This window comes from Rattus norvegicus, chromosome 5 (genome assembly GCF_021556685.1).
Source record: "Rattus norvegicus strain SHRSP/BbbUtx chromosome 5, alternate assembly SHRSP_T2T, whole genome shotgun sequence".
Classification (NCBI taxonomy): Eukaryota; Metazoa; Chordata; class Mammalia; order Rodentia; family Muridae; genus Rattus; species Rattus norvegicus.
In genome coordinates this window covers 166,921,418-166,934,130 of record NC_141538.1, presented here as the reverse complement: position 1 = coordinate 166,934,130, position 12,713 = coordinate 166,921,418, and the positions used below count along the sequence as shown (strand labels likewise).

Here is a 12,713-nt window from a genome sequence, read left to right as displayed (position 1 = left end):
AGTGACTTAGCTAGATGGGGAAAGTGGGCAAGCCCCTAAGTCCTTCCTGTCTCTGGTTTCCCAGCACCACAGTTGCACTCAGTTCCCAGTTATGCTCAGCTTTTATGTGGGTGCTGGGGCTTGAACTCAGGTCTTCACACTTGTGCAGCCAGCACTTTTCCTAATGAGCCCGCTCAACAGCCCCAGCTGTAATGACTTTAAATGTCTGCATACTTCCTTGCATAGACAGATGTTGGTTCAAACATCCCAGTTTCCAATATTATATACTTAAACCTGGCAAATCACTGTATTTAGTTACTGTCTGTTTTGGTGGTTGTTCATATTCTTTTCTTCTCAAATACTCTTCCTCTTTCTGTATCTGAGAGATGAGCCACAATGTATAATGGTGGCTAAGAAATCCTTCATTGACATGAGAAGTGCACTTTTAATCACACAAGGAAAAGCAAATCACTTAAGTAATGCTTAATTGTGTTATATTTCAAAACAAAACACTGCCATGCTCATGGATTGACTTTGGTTTTTATTGTTTGATGACTGGTTTTTTTGGTTTTGTTGTCTTTCAGTGTCTCAACTCTCTAACTCCGGCTAGACTGGATCTCACTATGTAGCACGGACTAGCCTTAAACTATTCAGAATCCTCCTTCCTCTACCTTCCAATACTGTAATTACAAGGTTAAGCCACCATCATCAGCCATGTGATCTCCTCCTATTTCATGAATTTACTATGCTCTCTTTTCTTCTTCTCCCACTGTACTGAGTGGTGAGGACAGGGACTCTCCGTCCTCTTCTACTGCCAGCCCATCATTAGGGCACTTGCTGCACTGTGCATGAAGTGTCGGGTCTATCCTGAGTACTTCTGCAAAGTATATGGTTTGAATATTGTTGATCTATTAGACCCTTACTCCCCAGTGCTGCAGTGCTGGAAGGGCCTAGTAGGAATTAACTGAGCTATGCATGAGTGGACTGATGAGGAACAGGCTAATTTTCTGAAAGTCACCCCACTCCTGCCCTCCCCTGCTCTCCCCATGCCCTGCCATGCCCTCCCACTCCTACCCACCCCTACCCACTCCTGCTCACTCCTACCCACCCCTGCTCACCCCTGCTCACTCCTGCTCACTCCTACCCACCCCTGCTCACTCCTACCCACCCCTGCTCACCCCTACCCACCCCTGCTCACCCCTGCTCACTCCTACCCACCCCTGCTCACTCCTGCTCACTCCTACCCACCCCTGCTCACCCCTGCTCACTCCTACCCACCCCTGCTCACCCCTGCTCACTCCTGCTCACTCCTACCCACCCCTGCCCACCCCTGCTCACCCCTGCTCACTCCTACCCACCCCTGCTCACCCCTGCTCACTCCTACCCACCCCTGCTCACCCCTGCTCACTCCTGCTCACTCCTACCCACCCCTGCTCACCCCTGCTCACTCCTGCTCACTCCTACCCACCCCTGCTCACCCCTGCTCACTCCTGCTCACTCCTACCCACCCCTGCTCACTCCTGCTCACTCCCATTTGCTTTCTAACCCTTTGGCCTTCAGCTACTGAACAAGGCTGTTACCAGGACATGGGCCAAATAAACTTCTAATTGTTCTAAATTACCCAGTGTAAGCAAGGCACAGTGTCATGCACCCCTAATGCCAACCCACAGAGGTGCAGGCAAGAGCAGGAATTCTGAGTCAGCCTGCACTTCCCGAGATCTGTCTCAAAACTAATGATAAATAATTAAAAAGATAATTGGAGCTGGAGTGATTAAGAGCACTGGCTCCTTTTTCAGAGGATGTGGGTTCCATTTCCCAACACCTGCACAGTGCCCCCCCCCCCCCTCCCCAATCTGTAAATCTAGTACCAACAGACCTAATGCCCTCTTCTGGCCTCTGCAGGCACCAGGCTCACATGTGGTGTACAGACAGACAGATGCAGGCAAAACGCCTACACATATTAAATCTTAAAAAAAAAAAAAAAGTAAGTAAATTATTCAGCAGACTACAACAGGACACACACCCTTTAGGTAGACTCACCGGTTTCCTACATTGAAACTCGTAAGAGTCTGTCATGTTTCCCAACAATTAAATGTCCGCATTACTGTTTTAATGTTTTTCATTACAAATATGTTATCTGTCACCTACGTCACAGATACACTATTACTGTTTATATCCCAGACCTGTGTCAGGAATAACAAACATCTAACAGAAGGACTTGGGAACTAGTGTGTTCAGCCTGGACCTACGACACACCTCGGTTCCCATTTTAATTCAGCAGTTCCTTGCTGCCAACACCAAACTTTCTACTTTCCTCAATCAGATACATTATAAGGTTTTCTAGAAAGTAGACTCTTTTCTCACCCCAAGTTATTTCAAGAATCCACTCCTCTGATCACTTAAAAAGAATGTCTATCCAAGATCATCTTTTCCGCCACCCACAGCAGTACAGTAAGAAGATCCCACACACTGCCTTTATTTATAAACACACTGCCTGTCAGGTCTGCTGCTATGGCTATGTTCCCGACAGTCTTAGAAGCCTCTGATAAGTGCCGCACAGTCCTATCTTTTCACCAAGATGACGACAGTAAAAGGACGCAGAGAAAGGGGGCAGTCTAATTACAATCTGTCCCTCAGCCTTCAGAGACCGACTTCATCACTGGCCTACAAACAAAGATGTATGTCTATTCAATCTCCGATCTTGAGGAACTCTTCCTAATAATTTGGTACCAGTGACACATTTTTAAGTTTATGTTTGTGAACACACGTCCCTCAACAGAAACATTTCTAAACTCTTCTATGAATCGCCTAGGCCAAGGCCCTGGTCACCATCTCTTCTCGGGGCCTTCGGTGCAGTAAGATGATAAAAGACAAAGAGGAAACAGTCTAGTTAACGCCATGGATGCTAATACTTGTTTGACTTTACAAAGTAACACTAGAGAACAAAGAGTCCCTTCCTCCCTCTTTACTAAACAATACAGTGGCTTCCTATTATAAAATTTTCTTTCCACTGGCTTCTTGGACTGCACAATAGCAAGCAAAACCTTCTGACCTTGGGGAATAATGGTAAATATAAAACCTATTAACATTATATGGTCCTCAAAACCAAAAATAAATTCTCACAAGTAAACTATTACACGAACAAACAAAACCTTGTTTTGTTTCTTTCATTTGTTGAAAATTAATCATGGTGGCAATGGGCAAGGGATTAAGAAACAGCCCAGGAAATTCACAAAAGCTAGGATAAAACCACCCTGTAGGAACAGCCAGTGCCGCCTGACCTAACAGCTGTACACAGTCACACTAATTAAACCGAAAAGCTGGTCTGATAACACACGGGCAATGAAGCCTCCTGACAAGTTGCCACAGGCCATCGACACTCTTTCTTGCTCTACCCTATAATGTATAAAGTGAATCAGACATAGCTGAAGGTACCTAAATGCTCTCTCCCTCCCACACACACACACCTATAATGTAGAAAGTACATCTCTCTCTCTCTCTCTCTCTCTCTCTCTCTCTCTCTCTCACACACACACACACACACACACACACACACACACACACACACTCGTGAGCATTTCAGAAATTACCACAATGATAGACTACAGCATGGTCTGTGGATCATTAAAACACTACACAAAGGAAGTAGAGCCACATTACATCAGCTCTTGCCTCAATTCATAAATGTAAAACCGCAGAACAAGGCAAAAATCTAAAAAGCCTTTTTCTGGAAATCTTAGTGTGAATTAACATGGGTTAGGTCTTAAATATATTACTGAACGGTCTCATTGATGTAACTCGCTCAGAAGCCAAGGGGAGGGGAAAGTGTAATCTTAGTCAATTTTATCATGCAAGAAGATCAAATAGCACTTCAAGAGCAGCCTGCCAAACAAGTGCCTGCCAGAGCACAAGAGGCTCTGGCTCTGGAGTGAGAAGCGTCAGGCCGGCCCAGAGATCTTTACTGAATAGCTTCAACACTACTAAATTAGAGCTGGCAAAAACCAAACACAGGCTCCAAAGACCGCACAGGGCACTGCGTGTGGAGTAGCTGGCCGGCACCTGCATACCTGTCTCCTGTTCTCTCCTAGCAGTGCAAATACTCAGAAAGACCTCCATCTTTCCCCGCCTGAGTCTGCAGTGCTTGAACATGAAAAGCCAGCCGTGCTCCTGGGGATAATCGCCCACAGGGTCAACAGGACACTGTCCCCATATGTAAGCCATGCTCCTGGGAATAACTGTCCACAGGGTGGACAGGGCAGTGTCCCCAAGTGTGGAGATACCAATCACCCACAGGGTGGACAAGGCAGTGTCCCCATGTGTAAGCTAGCTGTGCTTCTGGAGATAATTGCCCACAGAGTGGATAGGATATTGTTCCCATGTGTAAGGACGGTCTTAAATCGTGTCTGCTTTAAATTTGGAGTTCCCTGGGAAAAAGGAACAAGAACTCAATACCACACTTTGGCAGAGTTTAAGGTCTTTGTCAATTCTGTCCGCAGCTTTTCCTTAAATGTCTCAATCTTGAAGGCATCCAGGAATACAATTTCAAAGGGAAAATGTAATCTCATTGACCCCCATGTTGAGTCACATACCATTTCTGAGATTGGACATATGGCTGAGAGGCCTCCAGCCAACAATGCCCCCACGGAGTCAGTGCCACATGTGTGCCAGTAACTCTTAAAGACTGAGAGTCAGCCGAGGTAGCCTGTGAGAGGTGTTTCCCTCAGCATACAGTAAGTGGTTAAGCAGGTCTCATAGCAGCAGAGGACTTTTTAATAAGCAAGGTGGTGGAGACAGACAGACAGACAGACACACACACACACACACACACACACACACACACACACAGGGGGGGGGGAGAGGGAGAGAGAGAGAGGGAGAGCAATTTAAACTAATATGTAATCATTGTCAAGAACCCTGTACGGCAGTTATTTTGGCCAAGAAGCAAGTCACAGGTGATCAGCATTTCTTTATTACCAATTCATTAAATTCATTTTATTTTTGAACTTACTTTACTCCCCAGCAAGCAGTAAAATTTCAGTAAAAACAGCTACTTTTACATTACACACTGCTCATCTTCAAACAGGCTTTACTTTCAGAAGAAGAAAAAACAAGCAGACTCAAGACACACTTTTAAACTGCCTTTTCTCTGCCCCAAAGACGTTTACTATTCCGTTAGTTGAAATTTCCGGTGCTGTGAACTATCAATAAGAAACAAATTCCAAGTGGAATGTAATGGGACACTTCAAAAACCAACTCCCCACTCCTAACACTCACCAGTTCACCTCTCAACACCCACCTCCGGGAGCACACACGCCACTTGTGTGTCCAACTTCCAGCCCGAGACCTGGGTTGCCTCGCAGCACAAGGCCGCCGGCCACTTGCCTGCACGGCTGGGCCAGTCCTCCTCCTGGGGCGCGGGGTCCCGCAAGCCCCAGGGCGAGAGCCGGGCGGGCGGAGCCGAGGAGGCGGGCAGGGCTGGGCGGTGAATTGCACCTCCAAACAAAAGGAGGCCGGCCGCCGGCCGCCGGCCGCGCGGGTGGGTCGGGGCTGCTACAGGCACGGGCCCTCGACTAGGGATGCGCCGGGCCCCCGGCCACAGCGCTCACTCGAACTCCTTCAGCCCCAGCGGCCTGGCCAGCACTGCCACGTGCCAGTGACCCAGACTAGAGAGAAAGAGCCGCCGGAGCGCGACGGCGGCCAGCAAAACCCGGGCTGGAATAAGGCCGGTTCCGCACGCGCCCAGGCCGCCACCATGGAGCTAGCACACACACAATGCCTGCCGCAATTGTAGCCTGCCCCGCCACCCTCAGGTTCCCCCAATGCTCCCAGCGTTCCCAACAGCCGGAACTGCAAGGCTGCGTGATTGATGGCAGCTCTTAATAGCGTGGTCAGCTAGAAAATGCATCTGCAAGCAAGATATTAAAGAGGCAGCGCATCCCCGATTGTGATCAGCAGTTCACACATCCTAGAGCAGCCTCAGCTTCAACCAGGAATACTAATGCTAAACTGCCTGTGATGCCTAACAAATGCAGATGACACAGCCATGGTCCACAGACAGCCAAACACTTGTTTCAAAGATCACAGGAGAGCAGCATTGTTTGATGGCAAACATTTCTGACCCCCGTTTTCCTTATAATTTAAGAATTTCTCTTAGTGACTTGATTAAATTTCTCCCAACCGTTTCCAAAAGGAAATAAAGATCCATCTGCTGCAGAAAATGTAGGTTAAGCTGGACTTGATTGAAACTCACCTAATAAAGCCAATAAAAGGCACATTCTTTGTCATGTGGCTTTAAATAAACAACTCACCAGCTAGATTCCAGGCTTCATCATTAACTCATCTTGTAAATTCATCTGAAGAGAATCACCAACTGACAATTTCAAAATTTCTTCCCCAACTCCCAATGAAGTCTATTCAAAATATTATCAACTTGCTAAATTTTATTAAAATTAAACCTAACTTTACTTGTACCATGTACTCTACTGCTTATCAGTAACAGCAAAGATTATTTGGTCCTTATAAAGGAAACATTCTAGGAATTCTTAAGGACTCCTAAAAGAATGTGAATTTAAAGTACAAACCTAGCTATTGACCCAAATTAAAAAGTCACATATTCCACATTTAGATTGTCAATTGGTGGGTTGGGGATTTAGCTCAGTGGTAGAGCGCTTGCCTAGGAAGCGCAAGGCCCTGGGTTCGGTCCCCAGCTCCGAAAAAAAGAACCAAAAAAAAAAAAAAAAAAAAAAAAAAAAAGATTGTCAATTGGTGTCTTTACTAGTGTACCTTTCACCTTTAAGCAAATTTTCTAAATGGTTTTATGCACGTTAATTCAACTTTTAAAGGCAGAATAAATTTTCTTAATTTACTGGGTATCTTTTCTAGGCAGAGAATTTTAGACAAGATTAATTTTTTTTTTTCCAAACTGTCTAAACAAAGTAGAAGGAAGGCAAGGGTAGAACCCAGGGCTCTTCCTTGTTGGCACCAATCATGAAACTGACATGAGAGGCCAAACCTACTCCATCTTGAAACCAGCTCCCATCTTAAAGAAAAAAAGTAGCCTGAAAACTTGACCTGCAGCAGATCCCAAGCTACACCCACATACCAGGTAGGACCCCACAGCTTGTCCTTAGCAGAGTCACTCCCTAGCTACTTCCTAGCAACAATTAATCAAAGATGAGTCTGACTGTTTCAGGTGTACTTTCAGACCGTTTGCCACTGTGTATGGTCTTGCTTCAGAGCACCCACTTGTCGGATTATAATCATTCTATTTATCAGATGTTTGCCAGACCAGACACCCTCTCCATCACCCCCTCCCTTGCTCCTATTGTCCTATAAACCTTGTCCAGCTGAGGGGTCAGCTGCTCCACCTTCCCTCCTGTCCTGCTGTGTCAGGGTTGGGTTAGAGGAGAGCTCAAGCCCGAGCTTGTAATAGAAAGACCCTACTGTTATTACATTGGAGATGGCTCCTTGGTGGTCTTTTGGGGTTCATGAACACTTCCCAGCACAACAACATGTCTACTGAAAAAGCAAGTGGAGAGAGGACGCAACAGTTAAGATGACTGCTCTTGCAGAGGACCCAGATTTATTCCCTGCACCCAGAAGGCAGCTAATGACAGTAACTCACTCCAGTCCCAAGTGATCTGACACCTTCTCTGGTCTGTGGCAGAAACATACAGGTAAAACACCCATACACATAAAATAAAAATGAAGTTAAAAACTTTTTGGGGGGTGGGCAAGAAAGACCATCTATCTACCTTTAAAAGGGAAATCTTGCTCCAAGAAACTGAAGTAACTTCTGAGAAGCTAAGGCAGCAGGCACAGTACCTCTGCTGCCCTTGAGGTGGCCATGAGCAGTACAAACTGGAGCGCTCTACAGTGTGAGTCTACATCCGCCACATGCACCACTAAACACTACTCCTCAACGAAGCCATCTGAAAATCTGCTTCATAACTAAATGGCTGAGTAATCACCATGTATGTCAGAGATCAATCCTAAAACCTACCTACAAAAGCTACCCCTGTACTCCTGTACACACAGCAAAGCCTCTAGAGGATTTGTTCCCCATCTCTCACACACACACACACACACACACACACACACACACACACACACACACACACATCCCTGAGATTAAGTTTCTTTGTGCCAAGAAACTTACAGAGAATATACAAAATGGGAAAATAGGAGTCACTGCCCATAAATCAAATATTCACAACCGACATCTGTGTGCTTAGCACACCAAGTATCTGGTGAGGGCCAAACAAATCTTTCCTGACAGACCCATAGTCTAGAAGGGCTGGTTCACAGTGAGCCTGAAAACACTAATATTAACTGAACTCCTACATTCTGAGCTCCGACTACACCAGCTCTAGGAGTTCTGCACGCCTTGATAGCACACTATTTTAAATTTGATTATATGGGAAAGGATGATATGCACATATGAAGTCATGTCAGAGGACAACTTGGTAGAGGTTGGCTCTCTTCTCCCACCATGTGGTCCTGGGGATGAGACTTAGAGGTCATCAGGCTTGGCAACAAGCACTTACATCACTGAGCCACCTCAGAGGCGGGGCTTACAGAACTTGATGACACAAATCCTTTGCTCTTCTTTCACAGCCTCTTCTCATCCACCCACCCCCAGAGCACCCAGTTACAGCAGTCTTTCCATTTCCCTACATCAGATTTCTGCCGTAAGCCCACACTGCTTCTTCCACTGTAGTATTAATTAATAATCTCCCAGACGCCCCTTTCACAGGCACCAGCATCTCAAATAACCAGCGTCTGACAAATGACTCCATCCTCTCCCACCTGTCAAATCTAACACAGCACTGCTGAGAGCTCAATGGCTAAGAGCCATTTGCACCAAACCTGACAACCTGAGTTCCGTACTTGGAAACAACACAGTAGAACAGAACTGACTTGCCAGGATGTCTCCTGACCATCCCAAGTGTCCACATGGCAGATATGTTCTAGCACAGCGTAAAATGCTAGAAGAGAAGGAGGAAAAGCCCAATAAAAAGCAAGATCTTCTACCCAAGTTATAACGATGCAAACATTGGACCTAAAGTGATTTATACAGACCCTGAGACCCAACTAGTATTCTATTTGCAGGTACAGGTTTTTAAGAGTTACTGAGGAGCTAGGAGTGATGGCATATGATTTTAACTCCAGCACTAGGAAAGCAGAGGCAGACAGGAAATCTGGCCTCCATAGCGAATCCAAGCCAGTTAGAGCTACATGGTGAGACCGTCTCACCAAAAACACTAAACGGAAAACAGAAGCAGGTCCAGAAGCCACTATTAATTCAAATCAGTTCTTGCTCTTTCTGACATTTAGGCAATAGGTACTCACATTGAGCAACATAAACAGAAGGCAAAAGTTTGAAAGCCTTTGTACATGTATTCAGTCTTCCATGTTATCCTGAATATGAATGACTGTATTGCAAATTCTGCTCAAAGAAAGAGGAATGCAATGAATTTAATGTTCACTTTTTCCCTGTCATGGAAGACTATCCAAAGACTCTTGACTGAAAGTTCCCAGTATGGTCATAGACTATTCAAACCTCCACACCACGCAAAGCAAAGAATTTGCCTTAAACCTAATTGATATGAGTTTGCAATTAAGGCATCTGCAGAGGGAAGTTAAGCGTTAATATAACAAAACTACACATTTTTCAGGTGCTTTAGCACATGACAAAGACTGTTGCATGGCATGGATGAAACATGCTAGGTACGCCCAGCCTCGCCAAGACATTCTATCCATGACTGCTCTCAGTACAGTGCAGGGCAGGCAGCACTGGGTGCCTACCGGATCTCCTTCTAGCCACATCAGATATCACCTCCTTTTGCCCTAAGCTCCACTCCACACTAAATCCAGTTCCTGGTTTCCTAATAACCTTCACTTATCAAAACAGCCCTGTCAAATTGAATACCATTCACAGATACTGAGAGGAGACAGCAGATGCAGTGAGGAGCAAAGCATTCCATCCTCTACAGGCCTCAGCATGCAGCCAAGTGAGCTGACATCTGACTTTATCCTAGCAGTTATAATTAAATCAAAAGTCTACTAAACTAACATTAGAGCTATGACCAGGAACCGCCCACGGGGAAAATATGAAGCACACTCTGGCAACACTACATAGGGCCCACGTTATTAAAGACCCTCGACTTCGAACTACTGCTGTGTCTACCCTCTCCAAACTCTGCCTCTCCACAGCAAAGAAGACTCTTAATTGCATCTTAGAGAGATGGGAGGTTTGCCTAGTCCTCAGGATGACTGAAAGAGGAAGGAAGGCTATAGTATTTAACGTGGCATTTTAAACAATGGTCACCACCACCACCACTACCAACAACCACTGACCAGGCAAGGTGATGACTATTTGTTATCCCATCACTTGGAAGATGAGAAAAAGAGAACCACAAGTTCAAGGTTAACCTGGACTTCATGAACTCCTGTAGGAAAAGGGCGGGGGGGAGAGCCCAAGTCAAGCATACATTAACTGAATCATCAGTTCTGTAAATACCAGTCCGTAAGGTGAATATTTTTTTAAAATATTACTATGTAGAATCACAGCTTCATAAAGATATCTTGTTTCAAAAAAATGAAATAAGTAAATAAATAAATGGACTCAGCAGTGCTAACTTTAAAAATGAATAAAAAAGCCAGGAGTGGTGGTACATATCTGTAGTCCCAACTCTTTGCAGGAAGAGGCAAGAGGAACTCTGCAAGTTCAAGACCACACTGTGTTATAAGGTGAGACTTGTCTTTCCATTAACTAATTAGCTAATTTTAAGGGAAGAGATCATAATTTACTGTAAATATTTTCCCCACATTATGATATCTTGTTTTCTTCCCCCCCCCCCTTTTTTTTTCGGAGCTGGGGACCGAACCCAGGGCCTTCTACTTGCTAGGCAAGCACTCTACCACTGAGCTAAATCCCCAACCCCGATATCTTGTTTTCAATTTTAACGTTTAATTGCATGTGTGCATGCATGGGTGTGCAGGCATCCACAGAGACTAGAAAAGCCAGGCGTTCTGAAGGCAGAGCCCAACAGTTACGACTCTCCGATGTAAGGACTAGGAATTGACCTTGGTCCTCTACAACGGCAACAGGAGTTCCCATCACTGAGTCATCTCTCTGGTCCCATAACATCTTCTTTTTTGAAACCTAGAAAAGTTGTCTACACTTTACGAAATAAAACTTATTAAGCTGCCAGGCAGTGGTGGTGCAGGTCTTAAACCCAGCAACAAGGAGGCAGAGACAAGCAGATTTTTGAGTTTGAGGCCAGCCTGGTCTATAGAGCAAGTTCGAGGACAACCAGGGATGCACAGAGAAGCCCTAATCTCAAAAACAACAAGGGAAAGATGTTTTTCTAATATATGGTCTTATGGATATATATTAGTTAAATTTATGTAAATTACCTTTCTCCTTTCCAACCTACCAAAATGTCACCAGCTTAGAAAATCTTAACCAAAACTGTATTTCTTTCTGAAGTTCTTTTAGTCTTTTTTTCTTAATTAAAATGTTGTATCTTCCTATACAAGAATCTAAACAGCTCTGCTCAATGGCTTAAAGTCTCTCCAGGTTCTCTTCTGTATTCAAATTTGCACACATCTCTAAGACCATGCGTGTCATTTGTCTGATGGTTCGTTCTGTTGATTTTTATTCAAAGAAATGAAATCCTGTTTATAGCAACTTGTTCTCGATTTACACCTGACCATCAGCAGCCCAGTCCTGATAACAGTTGCACAGAATTTTACAGTGTGGGAAAAGAGAAATTAGGAAATTCCTTCCCGAAGCTGTTAACAGAGTTTCTGGGTTTGTTTTTCCTGTTATAAATACTCTTCTAAACAAGCTTCCATGAGAACTCTTGTTTTGGAGCACAAATGTATTCTACAGAAGGGGAACTAGGGACCTTTAGTTCACCTTGCTAGTCAGAGCTTAAAGGCTGGGCCAGCCACAGTAGGTGCAGGCACATACCTGCGTGCTGTGGGAGCTCTCCTGAGTCTCTCACCTTACTAACGGTGTCTTTTGATTATCCCTCCTAATGTAACTGGTCCTAGACATATAAGTCAGTCAGTCCAGCCTTTCCTGAACACATTCTGGTATCTCTTATGAGTGAGAAAGTTCACTATGAAGCTGCTTTGCTGTTAAGTTCCACTTGAGCTTGCTCCTTAGCAACAGACCCCCGCGTGCTAACACTAAGATGCTACGGACCTTCAGAAACCACCCCAGCCCAAATCAAAATGGTCTCTAGGTTCCAGTCTCCCTAGAAAGGTTCCAGAGTTCCTGCTGATCTAGCACTAAGTGGTGACAGCTCCTCAGTAGGTAAAGGTGCTGAAGAGCAGAAATGTAAAGCAGTTCATCAAGCACCGGGTAATGACTATGTCCACAGAAAACCATGAACACACCTGCCACGACAAAGGAGTGAGAAGTTTATAATTTGATGTCGTCATTTTAATATTCAATTTTGCACTTAGTAAATAAACTTGCGAATAAATATAAGTTAGATAAACAATATTGCAATCCAAACAACAAACGTTCTCTTTTGTTTTTGAGACAGGGTCTTGCTGTATAGCCTTCCCTGTGCTCAACAGTTCTCCTGCCTTTGTCTCCTAAGAGCTGGGATTAAAGATATGCATCACGAAGCTCTGGTCCCTACTGGAGGAAAGTCATTAGAAATGGCATCAAACTATAAATATTTACATACAACATGAAGGCTAGGTACTAATTA

The 12,713-nt window shown here is 44.8% G+C and overlaps 1 protein-coding gene across 8 annotated transcripts in view; it reads right to left on the bottom strand.

Annotated features, from left to right (window-relative positions):
• The window catches only part of Rere (arginine-glutamic acid dipeptide repeats), a 329,621-nt gene that overhangs the window by 238,782 nt on the left and 78,126 nt on the right, over positions 1–12,713 (bottom strand). For 2 of the 8 annotated variants that reach the window (XM_087660100.1, XM_087660105.1), the window contains exon 1: positions 5,276–5,624. The gene's annotated coding sequence lies outside the window, so the exon portion shown is untranslated. 8 annotated transcript variants of the gene reach the window in all.